The sequence below is a fragment of the Macrotis lagotis genome, chromosome 4 (assembly GCF_037893015.1).
Source record: "Macrotis lagotis isolate mMagLag1 chromosome 4, bilby.v1.9.chrom.fasta, whole genome shotgun sequence".
Lineage (NCBI taxonomy): Eukaryota > Metazoa > Chordata > Mammalia > Peramelemorphia > Peramelidae > Macrotis > Macrotis lagotis.
In genome coordinates this window covers 55,580,168-55,600,238 of record NC_133661.1, presented here as the reverse complement: position 1 = coordinate 55,600,238, position 20,071 = coordinate 55,580,168, and the positions used below count along the sequence as shown (strand labels likewise).

At 37.4% G+C, this 20,071-nt stretch overlaps 1 protein-coding gene across 1 annotated transcript in view; it reads left to right on the top strand.

The window, feature by feature from the left end:
- The first annotated feature begins 2,833 nt into the window (after positions 1 to 2,833).
- Positions 2,834 to 20,071, top strand: part of DUSP29 (dual specificity phosphatase 29) — a 67,147-nt gene continuing 49,909 nt past the window's right edge. The window contains exon 1 of the mRNA XM_074232891.1: positions 2,834 to 3,202. The gene's annotated coding sequence lies outside the window, so the exon portion shown is untranslated. The remainder of the gene's footprint in view (positions 3,203 to 20,071) is intronic.

Genomic DNA, 20,071 nt, shown 5'->3' with positions numbered 1-20,071 from the left:
CCCCCTCCCATGGCAGTTAACAATCTGGTAAAAGTTGCACATGTACAATCAAAGACAAATTTTTTTGGACATAACCAGTGCAGGAATTTATTTTATTTGACTATGCACATTGGGTACAAGGGTTTCTTTTTCTTCTTAATGATTAAAGGTGGTTTAAGGGAGAGAAAATACAATTTTGATTATTGAATAAAAATTAAATAAAAAATTAAAATAACTATTCTCTTTTGAAGCTCTCCTAAATGAATTTAAAAAAAACCTTTTTCTACTCTTAGACTAGTTATCATGAATAAGATTCAACTCTTTTAGGTTCAAAGAATCAAATCTTTCTCTAGAATTGATTAATTCTTCCATTCAAGAAAGACTGATTAGGTTTCTGATTTGACTTCAGATGGACTAGGACACTAATGTTTTTTAATATTTTAAATTTAATATTTTAAAATACAGTGAGATCTTAGTTCCATGTGTTTCTGCGCAATCCTCTTCCCATTAAATATACACCACCCTCTAGCAATGTTTGGAAACAGTTATGGGTTAAAAGATCCAAATCTTTGCTCCCCACCTACCTCATGATGCAACTCTAGTCCTTCAGTTGCGTCAATATTCTTTTTTTTTTTAGATTTTGCAAGGCAATGGGGTTAAGTGGCTTGCCCAAGGCCACACGACTAGGTAACTATTAAGTGTCTGAGGCCGGATTGGAATTTAGGTACTCCTGACTCCAAGGCCAGTGCTCTATCCACTGCACCACCTAGCTGCCCCTACATCAATATTCTTACCTCTCCAAGAAATTCTCTCTTTGGAAGGCTGGTGTCAGAGTTGGGAACTACTCTAGAATCTGGGGTCACTGATGAAGCAATTCCCATGGCCAGGACTCTATTCATGGGCCAAATAGGTGTATAATAATACATATACATGCATTCACATGTATGTGTGAATGTATATTATATGTGTGTTTTTGTGTATATATAAACACATATATGTATTGGAGATACACACACAGACATATATATATATATAAATATATGTATATATAATATAGCACCACTTGTCTCTGAACGGAATTCCCTAATGTTCCAGCTGCCATTCTGAACCAGAAAGTGAGCTCCCTATAATCTCTCCTCCTAGATTGTATACAAAGGCTATTTTGCTCCCATGTGCCTCTGCTCATAAAAATCCATCTCTAACACTGGGGTGGGGAGAACGATCTTATGCAGTTACCTAAGCTTCTTCTTACCCATATCACAAATCCATTCCATTATATGACAGTATGCTACCTGAACTTTTGTCTCTGACAGGTTTTGGCTTAAAATGAAGAATTTGTCTTCTGTGATTGTATTCTTTCTCTTGAAGGTCCTCAAAGGCCCAAATGGTCTTCTCAGCTTACTTCTATAAGTCACAGAACAGGATGGCTTTTCCAAGGGTCCATATTCTTGAGACCCAACTGGCCAATTATCTTGGAAGCAGCCCTAGTCACTTGAAATTAATCAGGAGTTTTGCATCCTCTCTTTGAGGTGCCAGTGGGCATTCCCATACTTTCCATGAGACAGTGACCCTCAGATGCCTCCAAGCAAAGTTTCATGAACTTTAGTCTAATAAATTTTGTTGGTTAAATTCATATTAATCAACAAAGGATACCCAAGGTGCCATGTTCAAGCTGATCAGAGTGCAGCATGGTGAGTCTGAGTCTAGGTTAGATGAAGATAATTCTCCTATACCAGAAGCCCAAGGCTCCAAAATGGGAGCTGGAGTACTTCAGAAAAGGAAAATGAGGTTGGAGCTAGAAAATAGCCATCCAAATACATGGAGACAGATATACTCCTAGATTTACTGAATCAGAATCAACTTCCATAGCAGTGAGGATACAGCTACTTCTCTGGGCTTCATCACAACTTCTGAGTTGAATGGGTTTAGCATTCTCTTGTGACTATAATGCCTCAACATATTCAAATCTCCAGTCCCCTCTTTCATCCTCTCCTATAGACAAACATTGAACTTAAGAGTCAGAAGAAATGCCAGACCCAGTTAATCATACCCTCTACATCTTCTTGGACAAATGGTTATACATTCTTTTTCTGAAGTTCTCAAGCAAGTAAGAACTGCTTGCCAAGGCAGCCCATTGTACTTCTGGAGAATTCTATTTATTTGGATATTTTTCCTCACATCAAGCATAAACCTGCTTATCTGTAACTTTATTTAATGCCCTTAGTCTGGCTTTTGGGGTTAAGCAAGAACACATAAAAAATCATAAGTAAAGGTGTAACGAGATGGTGCAGTGGATAGAGCACCAACCCTGGAGTCAGGAGGACCTCAGTTAAAATCTGGCCTCAGACACTTAATAATAACCTGGCTGTGTGGCCTTGAGCAGGTCACTAACCCCATTGCCTTGCAAAAAACAAAAAACAAAACACAAAAAAAACTACAAAAAACAAAACATACACACATGTAAAAGACAGTAATTTAGTTATATGGTCATGTCATCCATTACTGGCAAATCTCCAGACATAGGATGCCTTGCTAAATGGTCCTAAATTCTCCTTTAAAAAGCATCTCATTAGTATTACTTCCTTCCAGTCCAGGATAACTCTGAAAATGCAAATATTATTAACATAAGCTGACAATAAGAATATTCCTCACCACAGTCCCCTATGGCTATAGTTGCATTTTGTATGTGATGAAGGTATGCCCCCAAAATTGAGAATGCTGCCTTAAACTACTTATAGCTTTCTATGCCCATTCCAGGGTGGATCCTCCTAATTTTCTTATCAGAAAAACCACCCTCTCTTGATTTGCCACCAAGGTGTGAAGCTGTATATTAGTTCACACTGGCCAAGAAAGGCTTATGCTTACTACTAATAATAATTACGTTTGTCCTTCATTTCCAAAGAAGACCATGACTTTAGGGGAGGAGGTCTGCCATGACAAGCACATGTATTGGATTTGAGTGATGGGGACTGTGCTAAGTCATCAGTCTCACTTTCTTCTCCAGAGCCATCTGGTCCTGTGGCCAGATATGGATCAGGATGACTGGACCTGGATGTGAGGCAATCAGGGTTCAGTGAGTAGCAACTACTGCAGCTCAAAAAGACTGAGACATCAGAATCATGGCTTTAATTCTGGAAAAGATCATGTAGATCAACCCCCCCCACCCTTATTTCACAGATGAGGAAACCGAGAATGCTTAAGTGACTTTTCCAAGTTACAACAGGTAACAGAAATAGAATTTACTACATTTAATGAAGTCAGGACTTCTGACTTTTAATGTCTATGCTCTGGACTCTTTCCTTTGTTTCACCATCTTTGCATTCTTAGCTGATTTTATCTGAACTTGCTGCAAAGGACTATAAATCCCATGGTGATAAGAATGAGGGGCAGTTGTTATGATTTGCCAGCAAAACTGGGTGGTGGGGTGAGGGTTTGGGGGAGAAGATCAAGGTTCTCAGAAGATGTCATTAAGATAATGGAATAAAATTTCACAAGTATTATAACATAAATATGGCCAAAGCTATTTTTTTGTTTTTTTTTTTGTTTTTTGTTTTTTTAGTTTTTGCAAGGCAATGGGATTAAGTGGCTTGCCCAAGGCCACACAGCTAGGTAATTATTAAGTGTCTGAGGCCGGATTTGAACTCAGGTCCTCCTGACTCCAAGGCCAGTGCTCTATCCACTGTGCCACCTAGCCACCCCTCCAAAGCTGTTTCTAAAAGATTTCATCACAGACTCAGCTCTCACCAGCAGAGAATGATCCCTCACTATTTAAAGATGGTGTCAAATGCTGCTCTTCGTGGCTTCATTTCTGGTGAATTAACCAAGAGACATGGAAGCTTATCCTCATTAAGGAGCTTCCTCAGAAAATACAGACAATGCTATAGCACCCTTCGTATCTTGTAATCTTACTTGGACATTATTACTCTTGCTCTGTGATCAATACAAACAATCTAAAGGCATCAGAGTAGATCAGCTTAGTTTATTTCACCAGTAGACTAACTGCCTTTCCTCCTCTCTTACTCCTGTATGACCTTAGATAAGTCACAACTTCTTTGAGCCTCTTTTCTCATCTGTAAAATGAGGGAATTGAATATGACTTCCACTTCTATGTCTATTATCCTAAATATCCCCAGTAGAATCACTAACCCTTATTCCATCCCTCATAGCAGGACAATCACCCTACTGTAGTGGTTATTCAGCAATCTGCTGCCTTAATACTGAATGAACTAGTTTTTTTCAGTTTTGCCACTAACACTGACCATGGTGCTGACTTTTTTTTCTGGTTAGTGATAATGCTAGAATGTATAATTTACATGATGGGGCAGCTAGGTGGCAGAGTGGTTGAGATGCCAGACCCAGAGTCAGGAAGACCTCTTCCTGTGTTCAAATATGACCTCAGATACTTATTGGCTGTGTGATCCTGGGCAAGTCACTTAACCCTGTTTGTCTCACGGTTTGCCTCAGTTTCCTCATCTGTAAAATGAGCTGAGCAGGAAATGACAAACTGCTCTAATAGTATCTTTGTCAAGGAAACCCCAAATGGAGTCATGAAAAGTTGAATGTGACTGAATGATGCAACAAAATTATATGCCATTAAAACCAAATACAGGAGAGAAAGGATGCATGGAATTGTGTTCTCTCCAGTTCTACACAGAAGTTATGTTATCAATGTTCCCATCCATTCTTCAGGTGATAATTAAGTTTAAAAGGAATGAAAAATAGTTCTTCACAAAATATTTAAAACTTGTAGGTTAAAAGATTATTCCCTAGAAAGATAAGCCTTAGACTGACTTCATTACATCTTATTTAAAATCTCTTAAATTTTTTATTATGATCTTAAATATAAAAAGAGAAAAAGAGAGAGAGAGAGAGAGAGAGAGAGAGAGAGAGAGAGAGAGAGAGAGAGAGAACATTTCCATACACAGAGAATACAGAAAGAAGCTTCTGCATGAAACCAGGATTATCTATTTCATATTGCCTGAGTTAGAAAAAGTAAAGTATATATAATAAATTATGCACATTACTTTCAAACTGTTAGGCTTGTTTATGCTTCCTTCTCAATTTCTTTCTGCTTTCTTCTGAATATTTTAAAATATTATGGTAGTCTTCTTTTTAAAAATTATTATTGTTAATCTCCCTTACATCCTCATATTGCTCCTTCCAATGAGAGAGGAAAAAAGGGGTGAAAAACCTTATGAAATAAGCATAGTTAAGTAAATATACAGTGATGTCCAAAAATATTTAACTCTGCAAATTGCATCCATTACTTCTCTGACGGGAAGTGGGTAACATGCTTCATCATGGGTCCTCTGGAGATATCCGTATTCATTGATTTAATTAATTTTTTTTACATCTTTCAAAGTTGTTTTTGCTTCATCTTTTTTATATGAATTGCTCTTATGGATCTATTCATTTTGCTCCATGTTAGTTCATTCTACCTCTGAGATCATTTCTTTTCATTGCAATAGTGCAATAATATTCCATTTCATTAATACACACAATTTGTCCAGCCATTTCCCAATTATTTAAGAGGCAAATCTAACATATCCCTTAAATCCAAATCTTTTTCTTGTCCCCCCTCTTTGAATCCTCACTTCTAGAAGTTTGTTTTGCTTGTAATTATTACCTGCCTGGTAATATCTTTCTTTTTATCTCCCCCACTCCTTCCAGATCTGGTTCCACCTTCTCCTCCCTTTCCTCCATGTTTGTATAATTCTCACAAATCTCAATGAGAAGTACCAAGTTCACCTACTCCTTTCTGCACTAGTGTATTCTTCCTTTAATTCTCTCCTCTTTTACCCCACTTCATCCCCTTAAAACAGAACCAATAGGCACTTAAGGATCTCTTTTATCATTATATGACTCTCAATACTCTTTGAAAACATCAGATTCAGAAGGGAAATTGTTTCTCCTCCCCCTTAGAATATTGTGACTGTAACACAATAGAGCTTCATTCCATTGCGCAAATAAATATACTTTTCTAGGGTTGTCTGGTCTCTTGGGCTTGTTGTTCAAAGTTCATTTTCAGATCTGATCTTTTCATCAGAAATTTTTGAAAGTTCTTTTTCCATTAAAGATTCAAATTTTTTCTCTATAGGATGATACTTAGCTTTTCAGGATAAATTATTCTTGGTTGTAAGTCTATCTTTTTTTGCCATTTGTAATATTATATTTTAAGTTCTCTTCTGGGGCTTTAGTAAAAGTTACCAGCTCTTATGTGATCCTGATGGTAGTTCCTTGGTTCTTGAATTGTTTCTTTCTGAACATATCGTGGTTTATATTGATTTTATTTGGAGTTGAAATTTTATCTGGTTTTATCTAGTAATTTATAGGAATTCTTCCCCTCTTTATCTCTGTTTTATTTTGTGGGGCAATGGGATTTAAAAGACTTGTCCAAGGTCACACATCTAGTATCAAGTGTCTGAGGTCATATTTGAACTCAGATCTTCTTGACTCCAGCATGGGTGCTCTATCCACTGTGCCCCCTCCCCTTTTCTTCTACAACTGATGATGTATAAGCAGCATTATTTTCATAATAAGAATTTTACAATGCTTATCATGAATACTGGGTACAATGACTAAATAACATAGTATTTTTTCCTATCCTTGGATGCACAATAAAATTAAAACTCCAGCTTTTTTCTTTACTCTTTAAGGGATGCCTTTAAACCATCCTTTCACTTAGCTACACTGCCTTGACTTCTGATATCATTTAAAGCATAAATGTCAAGATGGATGTGATTTAGTTCCTTCAGTAGTTAAGTCCATTCATTGTTCACTGGATAAGGATTTCATGTTAGCCAAGTCAAGTTTTATAGATATTCTTTAAAAAAAATGGAATCTTAATATATACAGACCCTTTTTCTTCCAATCTGCTACTATCATTATAGAAGCAAAAATGGACTATTTGGAACAGAAAGCTATTTTGTATTTTTATTTGCTTTATGTACTTCCAAGACCAAATAATTCACTGTCAATTGGCCAGCCCCTTTGTGTGAGTATACTCATAAACATACATTTATTTATACATAGGTATATGCATGTAGACATAGAAATATATATACATCTAGATTTTGCTAAGTAATTTTATATATCTAATAGTTTCTATATTCTATTAGGTTATAAGCTTACATCAGGTTATTAGATTTTAGTTAAAAATGAGGTCTTACTGTGTTCAAATTCACTTCTCCAAATATAGTCATATTTCTTTAATGAAAATTATATTTTGGTGTAACAATTTCATAAGTCAATTTTCTTCTTCTAAGGCTTTACTTTAAACCCTTCAAAAATATCCTTTCAACATTTTTCATTGAAAACCCTACTATAGGGGCAGCTAGGTGGCACAGTGAATAGAACACTGGCCCTAGAGTCAGGAGGACCTGAGTTCAAATTCGAACTCAAACACTTAATAATTACCTAGCTGTGTGACCTTGAGCAAATCACTTAACCCCGTGAGCTTATAAGAACCAATTAAAAAAAAAAAAGAAAACCCTACTATAACCTAACAAAGGTATACATGGTGTTCCCCTTGGGGAAAAATTTATCTACTCGGAGACTCCCAGGAGGCATATGAAAAGAATCTGAAGGGTCTCAGATTTTTGTTGCTGTTGTTACAGTTCAATACAAATGGCTTTGTTAAAGTTCTAAATAAGCAATTACTTCACTGGCAGGATAGAGATGAGATTTAAAAGAGGCTGCAATCTGGGGAGGCTAGGTGGTGTAGTGGATAAAGCACCGGCCCTGGAGTCAGGAGTACCTGGGTTCAAATTCGGTCTCAGACACTTAATAATTACCTAGCTGTGTGGCCTTGGGCAAGCCACTTAACCCCATTTGCATTGCAAAACCCTAAAAAAAAAAAAGGCTGCAATCTTCAGAGAAGTCTAGTTAGGCACAGGGCCCCATTTAGGGACAGTCATGTATGAGAGGTTGATAGCCATTTGGGAGCAGAGATCAAAAAAATGACAGGTGAAAAGGTACCAGGTAAAGAGTGAGAGTAACTAGATCTTTCTCTGAGAACAACCTGCCTGGTACAGGTCCTGAACTCTTCTAAGAAAACGTGACAGTGACAAGAAGTTGATAAGACCAGGCCAGTGACTATCTTTTAAATTTTTTTAAATCAATATTCATTTAACATTCCTATCAAATTTTAACAGGCACAATATCAAACTATATATTGAGTAAATCTTTTTTTACCTTATCTTAAAATATAATCTGTTTATAGTTCAATTAAACAGAAACAAATACACTATTTGTATGTTTTAACAAAATACAAACTGGAAAATTGGAAGTACTTTCAATGATGACAAACTGTTTCCTGCCATAAAAGACCATTTTTTTAACACCAACATTCTCCCCAGTGATATTGTCTGACTATAAATCAGGGAACACCATGCTCTCAAAAGAATGCAGAATATAGGTGATCCAAAGGGCAATACAATGGAAAGGCACATAGTAGACTGGGGAGCATGGGAACCAATAATGACTTGTACATGTGAAGTTGTGTAAAAGATATCACTCCCCAGCTGCTCCTGGGGTGAGGGAGGCACTATCCCAAGATTCAGGTTTTTTAATGCAGCTGTTTTCAGAGCTACTTCTGGGGGGGGGATCTATAAGTTTTCAGTTCTTCCAAGCTGTATGATCTAAAGAGATGTGTATAGTGAATAGAGTGCTCTATTCTGTGAGTAAACACAAGCTTTCTCTTCTACTTTAGAACACTGACCAGGGTCCCTTCTCCCTTGTGACTGCAAATTCTAGTGTGCTAGTGCTTCTCCTTGCCCTGGGACTATGACCCAAGATTATATTCCAGATCTGAGTATGGGTAATACAAACCTACAGAAACCCTAGGAATTTTCTGATCCCTTTAGTCTATGGGCTAAGAGCTCTGAAAGTTGTTCCTACTGCAACGGATTCCGGTGTCCCTAGGCTTATGCTAGGATAGCATGAGAATGGACTGTGCTCCACTCTCATCTATACTTCAGATTTCCTGCTGATCTTAGTTGTCTTGGACTGGTAAATGGTTTCACCTCTTCCTCTTGTGGGATCTGCTACTCTAAAATTCATTTTGAGGCATTATTTAAAGTTGTTTGGAGGGAATTTGGGAGAGCTCAGGTGAGTCTCTACCATTTCTCCACCATCTTGGCTCCACTTTTATGGAAAATTTATAGAAAGACAAGGATGAGATTCATATAGGATTAGAAGAGCGCAATGAATTTCAGTCCTCCCCAGTGAAGGAAGGGTTCATACTAATGAGATCACAGAACAGCTGATACTTCAAAAATGAAAGCAACAATTAATTTGCTGTATATCCTTTTATTGTTATAATATTATATATGTATTATAAAGATTCATTGCCCTGATTTTTATATCTAATCATAGTTGAAGTTTATGTTGTTCTCCTTAGCTTTAAAAAAATGTCACTTTCAGAAATTTTTTTAACACAAATGAAGTTTTAAGGCTTTTTCCAGTGCAAATGAAATTTAAGGATAGTTTTTCTTTTTCCTTATTATATTCTCTTGATATTAATCCATCCTTTCCAGGAGGGCACATAATATTCTGATTGTTTGAATCAACCACTCCAATGTCATCTGTAAAGAGGAGTATAGGAATATATATTGTATATATGGATATAAATACACACACACACAGAGGTGAAAACCTTTGGTGAACTTAAATCTCCCTGTTTTATGCTTCAGCGGTTTATTGGATATGGTTACTTATGTTGAAGGATTGTGATGTCTGGAGGATGGACTCTATTGTAAAATGCTTTTTTAAAATAATTAACAATATACACAATGGGATGTCATAGTCACTCAATTTTTCAATCAATTTTTAAATGGAATAGATTTGGTTCATTATAAAATATTACTTATGAAAATCAGGTTGTTCCTTACTAACACCCTAATGTAACTGTCAATTAATGTGTAGATAAGTCTCATAAAGACTTTGTAAAGATAAGAAAGAAGGCAGATAGATTGATAGCAGTTGATATTCTCATGGCAGCATTTTTAGTATTAATAGGGTTTAAAATTCTTTTTCATAGTTTTTGTTATCTTCCCTATCCTTTGATTCCATTTATAAACTCTACTTATCATAATGGATAATTTTTGGATGTACTGTTCTATTTTTAACTATTTTCTTATTTTTTTTGTTCCAAAGTTCAATAGTGATAACCTATAATTTTCTTTTTCAGATTTATCATTTTTTTTAGGATTAAAGACAAAAATATTTGCCTCACAGAAGTAGTCTTTTGCATTCAATTGTATCACTCATGTCTGACTCATTATGATCCTATTTAGGGATTTCTTGGCAAAGATACTGGAGTAGTTTGCTATTTCTTTCTCCAGTTCATTTTACAGATGAGAAAACTAGGGCAAACAGTATTAAGTGACTTGCCCAGGGCCATCCTATCATTTTTATAGTGTAGGAACTGGAATTTTTTTTATTTGGTGGTTTGGTTGGGTAGCTTCACTTCCAAATCTATCTGGTCCTGGTGCTTTTCCTGCAAAACAGATCTTTAATGACTTGTCTAATTTCTTCTGAGATTAAGGGATTTATAGAAAACATGCTATATTTTGATAATTTTTAAAATACATATTCATTGTAGAAAATAAGTACAAGAAAATGGATGGGACAGCAGAACACTAAGGTTTGGGATGGATAGTAGCTACTTTCCTGGTCCCCATAATATATCCATATTTCTATTTCAATAACATTAAGGATCTCAGTTTTAATGGTTAGACAACTCCCTCCACTAATGCAGATTGTAATTTTTAGTTTTAGAAAGATGCCTGAGCCTCAGAAAAGTTCATTGAATCAACCCTGATCAAAAGCAAAGATTCAAACCCAGGATTCCAATTTTCAAGGCTCCTTTCATTATAACACATGGTCTCTCATTTAAAGAAAAATCTCAATTTAATATGTATAGAGGTGTTTAGAATTATTTCCTTAATCTGCCTAATTTCTTTCAGGCTCATCACAATCTACCCTTTCTTCTTTTTCATTTTGATAGTCTGAGTTTTTTCTCTCATTTTGTATTACACTGGAAAATTATTTATCCAATTGATCAGTATCGTGGCTTCAAACCACATAGTTCAATAGGCAGCTAGCTGATATAGTGGCTAGAATATTAAGCATGGAGTTTGGGAGTTATGAGATCATATCCTGACACAGACATTTCTTGGCTGTGTGACCTAGGAAAGTCATCTGTCCACTCTTAGCCTCAGTTTCCCCATCTGCAAAATAGAGATAAAAATAAAACCCATTCTTAACTTGTCATGAATCTCAAATGAAATATTTGTAAAGAACTTTGCAAATTTTTTTTTTTAGGTTTTTGCAAGGCAATGGGGTTAAGTGGCTTGCCCAAGGCCACACAGCTAGGTAATTATTAAAGTGTCTGAGATCACATTTGAACTCAGGTCCTCCTGACTCCAGGGCCTGTGCTCTATCCACTGCACCACCTAAATGCCCCTTGGACTTTAAAAATATTAAAGGACTATCTAAATATTAGCTATTATTAATCCAAGATTTTGGTTCTGTGAGCCATGCTTTTTAATTTTGTAGATAGCATTATTTTAACTTCTCCAATAGTCTATGGTCTATTTGGAGGATTCTTCAATACTCCTACTTGATGTCACTGGATATGTCATGCTTGTCTTTCTTCTAGCAGTAAGACACGGTTTGTTCCTTATTTTTGAATAGTCTGAGTGACTTTATATTATATGTCTAGGAGACTTGAATTTCAAACTTTTTCCCTTGTTATTACCTGTAAATTCTTCCTATTTGTAATTTGTAGCTTGTTTTTTAATGATTTGAAAAATGTTTTCTTGACTGACATCTTGATATTTTTTTTTTTTGCAAGGCAAATGGGGTTAAGTGGCTTGCCCAAGGCCACACAGCTAGGTCATTATTAAGTGTCTGAGACTGGATTTGAACCCAGGTCCTCCTGACTCCAGAGCCGGTGTTTTATCCACGTGCTTTATCCACTGCGCCACCTAGCCGCCCCCATCCTGATATTCTTGCTCAGATTATTTTCTTCTAAATTTTCCAGCATGTCAGTATTGTTAAGGTATCGTGACCTGTCTTCTAAATTTGTCATTTGTATCTGCATGTTTTACAACTTTGTTAACAGTTAAGGTATTTTCTAAGCTTGTTTTCCCACTTCTATTGTCAGCAGTTTTGTTTCAGCTTTAATAAGTCTATTTTTGGTTGCCTTTCTCGATATCCCCAGGTTTTCTATTATAGTCTCCATATTGGTCATTTTTTTTCATTATTTCCTCCTGATCTTTTTGTGTGTGGCATCTTTTAGTTCTAGCTTGAGTTCTTCCCAGGGTCTTTTAACTGCTAGAAGATCCTCATTTATATCCTAGCCTGATTTTTTTTGCCAGTGTTAATTCTTCCCATAAATTCCTTAAATGTGTCATTTAGCCATTCAAAGCTATCTCTTGGGATATCTTGCTTTGTTTCTTTTTCCATCAACATTGCTTCTGCTGCCCTTCCTTTGTTTTGCTTGCTCAGAGAGTTTTTTAATTGTATCTGAAGCTGCTCTTCACTTTATTCATGTCCTTTTTTTGGGTAAATCATTTTTTTATGTGAATTTTTTTGTCTTGTCTTCTGTCATTCTGTTGCTAAGGGGGATTCAAGGGAACCCAGCTCCCCTACAGCCCCTCATTCCATCATCTTTCTGGTAAGACTCTGAGCAACATTTTCATACTTTTAAAATTAGCATTCTGCAAGCTCACACCTGGTGACTAGGTTACAGAGACATCTACTATGGTTTCAGGTTGGTTTCATCTTCTTCCTTAGCAAGGAATTAGGGTGCCCAGGTTAAAGCATCTACAGTAATCAAAGCAGTCTCATGTCTCATCTGAGTATGGCTCTTCCTCATAATCAGAAAGTCTTTATTAATAACTGATGGTGTGACTAATAGGGAAATAAATTAAACATGATTGTACTTGAATAACCTATATCAACTCTCATGGGAAGCAGGGAGGGAACAGAGGAAGGGAGAAAAATATGGAACTCAAAATCTTACAAAAAGATGAATGCTGAAAACTATCTTTGCATGTAATTGAAAAAATAAAATAAAATAACATTAAAAAAAGAAGTGATGATGATGATAGAAGCAGTGTCGAGTAATGGTTAGACATCTAGCGTTTGTTAAAAAGATATGGGTTCTGGGGGCAGCTAGGTGGCACAATGGATTGAGCACTGGCCCTGGAGTCAGGAGTACCTGAGCTCAAATCTGACCTCAGACATTAATAATAACTCAGTCTGGGCAAGCCACTTAACCCCATTGCCTTGAAAAATATAAAAATAAAAAAAAAAAACCTGGGTTCTGAAGAAATCAAAGAAAGAGGAAAAAATGCAAAAAAATATTTTTAGTAGCTCTTTTTATGGTGACCCCAAACTAGAAACCAAAGGGGTGCTATTTATTGGGGGAATGGCTTAACAAATAATGGAATATTCTAAGAAATGACAACATGAGTCCAGAAGACGTAGGTATTACAATACCCATGTCCTGACATGGAAGTAATGGGTGTAAAATCTAGAACGAGACATACTTTTGGACATGGTCAATGTGGGAATTTATTTAGCTGAACTCTAGGAGTTTGTTGTAAGGGATTAAAAAACAAGTTCAAAGGAGGCAGTGGGAAGGAGATAAAATGTTTGGGAAAAAGTGATGAAAGGAAGAAAAAGACCTGGGTTCAAGTCTTGTTCCTGACACAAATTTGTTGTGTGATTCTAGGAAAGACAATGAACCTTTCAAGGGAACTAGGCAACTCTCTAAGATTATAAATTGAAGAGAAGGTGCTGACTGGCCCTGGTAAATGAAGTTCTTCATAGGAGCAAAAAATTCACAAGTCTAGTCAAGAAATGGGGTAAAGTGGCACCATAGTGGATAGAGATCTGGAACTGAAATCAGGAAGAGTCATCTTTCCAAGTTCAAATCTCGCCTAAGACACTAGCTGCATGGGCAAGTCACTTAATCCCTTTTGCCTCAGTTTCCTCATCTATAAAATGAAATGGAGAAAGAAATGGCAAGCCACTCCAGGCTTTACCAAGAAAACCCCCAATTGGGGTCATGCAGTATTGGAAATGACACCTGAATAACAACAGTCAAGAAATAATCATGATAATACTCAAATTTTAAGTTTTGTCATACACATTATCTCATTCAATCCTTAAATCCCTGTGAAGCAGTTTCTTTAGATACGATTGTTCCCCTTTTACTGAAGAAATTAGGACCAAGAGATATTATCCAAGATCACAAATTAGTAACCACTTGAAGTGAGATTTGAATTCAGGACTTCTGGGCTCCATGTAGCCATGTAACCACCACTCCATCTATCATATAACATTGTACAGACTCAAAGGGGTAGAGTCCTTGATCCCACACATCTTACAGCTGAAGAGTAACATTCTGGGGGGTGGGCAGCAGGAGCAAAATTGGTTTTACTCTGTTTTAGGTCCTCTCCTTTTAGACAGAATAATGATAATAACTAAAAATGACTTATGGATATGGTGCCTTCAAATTGACAAAGTACTCTCCATGCACTGACTCATTTTGATCTCCACTTTCATTCCATATTACATTATCTCTATTATCCTGAGGTTTTGAGAAATTAAATGAGTTGCTGCCTGTGGCCACAGAGTTAATAAGGGTCAAAGGTGGAACTTGAACTCCAAGTCTAGGGTTCTTTCCATCGCACTGAAAAAATGCAGCTGCTATTTCAGATGGAACTGGTCCAAAATAAGGGTCATAGCTAAACTATCTATGAACATGTGAAGCTGACCAGTGGTCAGCAAAGTGTTAGACTGGAAATGTGCTGCCATTTCTGTTCCTACCCTAACCACAGGTCCATTTAATTGATGGCTGTTGTCCTCATTAGGGACCCAATTTTTCAAATGTGTGTTAAAATTGCTTTGGAACAAAAGAACAAATACAAGTTCTCCCCATCCTGTTGCCCAGCTCAATCAACAATTTTTAATAGATTACCAGGGCAAGTCAGCACCTTCTCTACAGCTTATAATCTTAGAAAGCTGTCAAGGTCCCTATTTGTAAAATTTGTAAAAATTAACCTTTAGCTCTAACAAAATGAACCATTTGGTTCCAGGGCCCAAAGAACTGGCACAGCTGAATGTTTGGATCACCATCGCTTGGGTGTTGGCTGGTTTATGGAGGTCAGCTGAAAGGGGCACACCAGGATCAAGGCAGAGACAACCACAGAGCTCACTTTGGATCGCATCACCCCAGACAGTGAATAATAATAACTTATTGTTGTGGGGAGAGGGCAGAAAAGAGAGGGGCAATGGCAGAATCTAAGGCAGGGAGGTACACATCAATACCCTTGATCCAAAAGCCTCTGGAGGGTGAAATAAAGTCCTGAGCAGCAATTTTGACAGGAGACAGATAACAGGTGCTCCAATTGTTTTGACAGCCGGGGAGATAAACAGAGGTATCTATTTCACTGTAACATCCAAAGCACTCAAGATTTCACTCCAAATACTTTGTCATCACATCGATCAGACATCAAAAAAGCCTGCTCAACATTCCCACAGCCTCCACTCTTGTTACCTATTGTAAAAACATTTACTGGAGGACACAATAGACATACAGGAGTATTCTCTGCCTCCTTGGTCTTTTAACAGAATCCAATCAGCATCTTCCCATACCTCAAGAAAGAGAGGGGAATGGACCAAATGGCAGAGCAACTGGAATAAAGTCATCTTTGAGGGCCTGGTCACTACTGTTTGTCAGGCTCTCTCTCTCTTTAGGTTTTTAAAACTTTAAAATTAGTTTCCTTTTTTTTTTTGACACAATTACCATTCTAATATCTAACTGTGGGACTATATTATTTAACAGCTGAGGGGGCTGTTGAGTAGGATCTGTGCTGATGGCTTAGGTACTTTATTTCAGAATACATCACATCTTTTTTGGAAACTTGGTGTTTCCTGTCCAAAGATATGGTGGGAGGGTCAGAGAGAGATGGGAGAAGATTGGAGGTGGGAGCAGGGAAGGGGCTGCAGTGAGTTGGAAATGGAGATGATTCTTTTGGCACGGCTACTTGTTTCAACTGGCTTCCTACTGGAATCTGGAATTCCATAACTACCCAGGCCTTCTTTGGTACAAGGGAGAGACTAGAAAGAGAGCTCAGAGCAAATCAAACAGCTAGGTGGCAAACAGCCACTTGCCTAGTTTGGATGAGTTATGATCCAGACCAGGTGAGGAGAGAGGAATGTTGGCCTTTACTCAAAGGACTAGAGAAAATTGAGACCTAGAATGTCAAGTGTCCTCAATTAAAAATAGATAGACAGATAGATAAGATGGATGCATATATTTTGTTTTTACATCAACTAGTTACAGATATACTCTTTTCCCTACCCCCAAGACTTCCTTGTAAGGTAAAACAAGAATTTATTAACTGTTTACCATGTGCCAGATACATTATTGATTGCTAATAACCATCAGAGATTTTTATTGTTATAGTTAGAGACAAGAAGTGACATGTCCAAGGTCATACAGATGACAAGTAGAAGAACCTTGATTTGTATTAAATTATTTCTACTTTTAAGTATAGGCAATGCATTCACTTCCCTGCTGGTAAGAAAGTAGAACAAAGGTTGACTACTCCCTTCCAGCCAGCCTTTCTAGATAAAGCTCCCAGGGTGACTTGCATTTTACAGATGAAGAAACTGAGTCAAACAGGGTTAAGTGACTCACCCAATGTCATACAGATTGTAAGCGTCTGAAGCCAGGTGCTCTGCACCCTATGGAGCCACCAAGTTGCCTGGAACTGAAGCATAAGAAGTTAAAAAAGATTTTCCCGCAGCAGCTCAAAAGGCCACAATCCAAGGAAAAGGAAGAAAATAAATTTTAATTAAATACTTATTGTAGATCAGGCACTGTGGGCAAGGATTTTACAAGCATCATTTCATTTAATCTTCACACTTCAGCCCTTTGAGGTAGGTAGCATTATTTATTATAATTATTATTATTATTATTATTATCATCCATATTTTACAGTTGAAGAAACTAAGGAAAACAGAGGTGAAGTGACTTGTCCAGAGTCACACAGGAAGGAAGTGTGAATTTGAATTTGAATTTGAACTCCTAATTTCCTGGCTCAAAGACAGACTTTGTACCTGAATGCTTCTCTGATTGGCTATGAAAGATTCTAAATTTTTGATCTGAGATTGTTATTGAGGCAATGAACTAAAAAAAGAGCTCAAACTCCTAACCCAAAAGCTACAATCCCCTGGAGAACTAACCTGTGGCTGCAGCAGAGCCCCAGTCAATATTAACACAACAGAGGAAGTAGACCAGTAGAGAAAGCAGTTTGCAACTTAATGACATCATCAGATTGGTAGATGACCCTTGGGGAGGGGGCCATCCCCTGCAGGATGGAAAACATTGGAGATAGAGGAGAATTCTACTGTGGAGGCAGTTAGAGGGTGAATTGTTTCAGAAGGATTTTTATACATGGGGCCTCTCCCATGCATATGTCCCATAAACATATATTCCCTTGTTATGTGTGCTTTTTATGTGTTTTCTATTCTACCAATCATTTGGGGCTTTGTGGAAGAATGTAACCTTGAATATATTGCCTGGTAGGAGGTAAGATTCCATGTAATTTATTTAATTATATCCAAGTGCTCAAATATAGTTGTGATCTCATCATTTTGAAAATTTCTTTCAACACATCCATATCTGCCTGTCCATGTCCTCCCATGAGATCCCCACAGGGAATCCACCCAGTGCTCTGGAGGGTTTTACTTTCTCATCGTCACATGAGAGTATCAGTAGAGTACTCTGACTCTCCTTCTACCCTGTCAATCTTTACATTTACTACATAATCAGACCACCTTTTTTCCTACTATATAATAATTATTTGGTGACATTTTTTATCCCTGTTCTTCAAAGCTCTTCACTGGTTCACACCTACCCCGTACCTCTCTCTACTGTCCATTCTGTGATATTTATTTGTAATTCTTCCGAGATTGTTGTGTTCCATGATTCTCTGCTATAGTACAACATTGGTATAAAAAAGGTGGATTTTTGCTTTTCTGAAAAATTTGAGGTCATTAAAGGAGTTTTGTAATTTCTTGAAGACAATCTAACTCATTCTGTTTCTTCTATTCCTCTATATTATCTGACTAGATAACCATATGAATGGATAAATACTATAGGTTTTCCATTCAAATGTCCATCCCATAGACATTTTTCATCCATTTGGACTTTACTATGTGGATAGTCAGACCAAATGCCTTTGAATGATACAGAAGTCTGCCAGTGGGATATACACTCTTCTGAGTTTTGATGAAATTGAATTAATGTTATCCACAAGTTGGAATATCTAGGACTTCATCATCCAAACTTCTGGCTGATTTGATAAAATAATTATTAGTGTCATGAACTGTGACGTTTGAGGCTGCTGACCCAAATGTACATTGAACTTGGGGTAGATCAGAGAGGTCCATGCTGGAGGAAGACTTGGGCTACCATATTTCAATGCATCTTTGATCTCATTGATTCAGAGGCTATTTCCAACAACAAAGGTCACAAATTAAGCAGACTTAGCCATTCTATGGGACTTTTGTCCATGTTCTTCCAAAAGTTAATCACAGAGAGTCTGCCAAATCTACCAGATGGCTGTTGTTTTATACCAAAGGAGTAATAAAATTTCTTTGAAAATTAATCAAGAATTCAGGGGCTTCATTTATTTTTTTGTTTTTGTTTTTTTCTATTTTAGATAGATCTTTTTGTGATCTCAGTAGAATTAGGGGCTTTGAAAATCTCTTAAAATCCTTGCCTGGGGGGCAGGTAGGTGGTGCAGTGGATAAAGTACTGGCCCTGGAGTCAGGAGTACCTGGGTTCAAATCTGGTCTCAAACAATAATGACCTAGCTGTGTGGCCTTGGGCAAGCCACTTAACCCCATTTGCCTTGAAAAAAAAAAAAAACTAACTAAAAAAAAAAATCCTTGCCTGGGTGAAACTGCATTAAGCATTATAGGTCCAGGACACAATACTGAAGTGGGAGAAGGGTTATAGCAGTTGATGACTGTAAAATGCCCAGAAGAACTGAATCCTTTGGAGATGTTGGAGGCAGTTGTTTAAGGTGGCAAGGTCAGAGAGAGATGTTGCTCTGGTCACGTGGTTAGCATGACCAGGAACAGCCAACTTGGGACAGGCAGGTTGCCAAAGGGCAGACAGAAGAGGCAGAAAGAGGGCATTCTGAACTAGTGGCTTCCACCAAGTATGTAGGGCTAGGCAGACTGGCAGCAGTAGGGCTGAGGCAGCAGTAATATTGCTCTGTATATCTGAGAAGGTCAGCCTGTAAAGAAGGCTGCCACCCAAAGACTTCAGAGCTGGGATGTGGAGAGGTTGGCATGAGAGCAGCCAATGGTAGAAGTGGCAAAGGAAGAGATGGGAGAGGGCTTCAGCCCCTCAGGGCATTCCAGGATGAGGTGCAGCTGTGTGAGGGAGGTGATCCCTCCCAGAGTCACAGGGACAGGCTTTCCCCCATGACTCATCTCTCACAATTCATACCGCTAAGCCCTCAGGACAAAGTGTTACATGATTTGGCCATATCTTCTCTGCAGGGGCCATATGACTCCTAATTGGAAGAGCTTATTTTTAACCCTAGAGAGGGACATGGAAATAGAAATGAGTACAGGTAAGACAACACAAGAAGCATTTATTAATCACCTATTGTATGGCTCCTGGATAGATAATGCCAAGGCAAAAAACCAGACCCTACTCTCAAGAACTTCCCTTCTATTAAAAGAATTGGAAAGCCTGAGAAGGAGGTATTATTATCCTCATTTTAAAAATAAAAAATGGAGATAGAGATGTCTCAGAGTGACTTGTCTAGGATCACATAATCTGAGATGGGATTTGAATCAGTCTCTAAATATTATTATCTATTCTATCTAGCTGATCTGTCAGACCCAAAGTTAAGCCCAACTCTACACAGTGGTGATTAGATATATAGGAAACATAAATAACATTCTTTGCTTTTTAAAAAAATTCTTATGCTCCCTTCCATTTTTCTCCCCCATCATTCTTCCTCTCTCCCTCATCCCAACTTGAGAA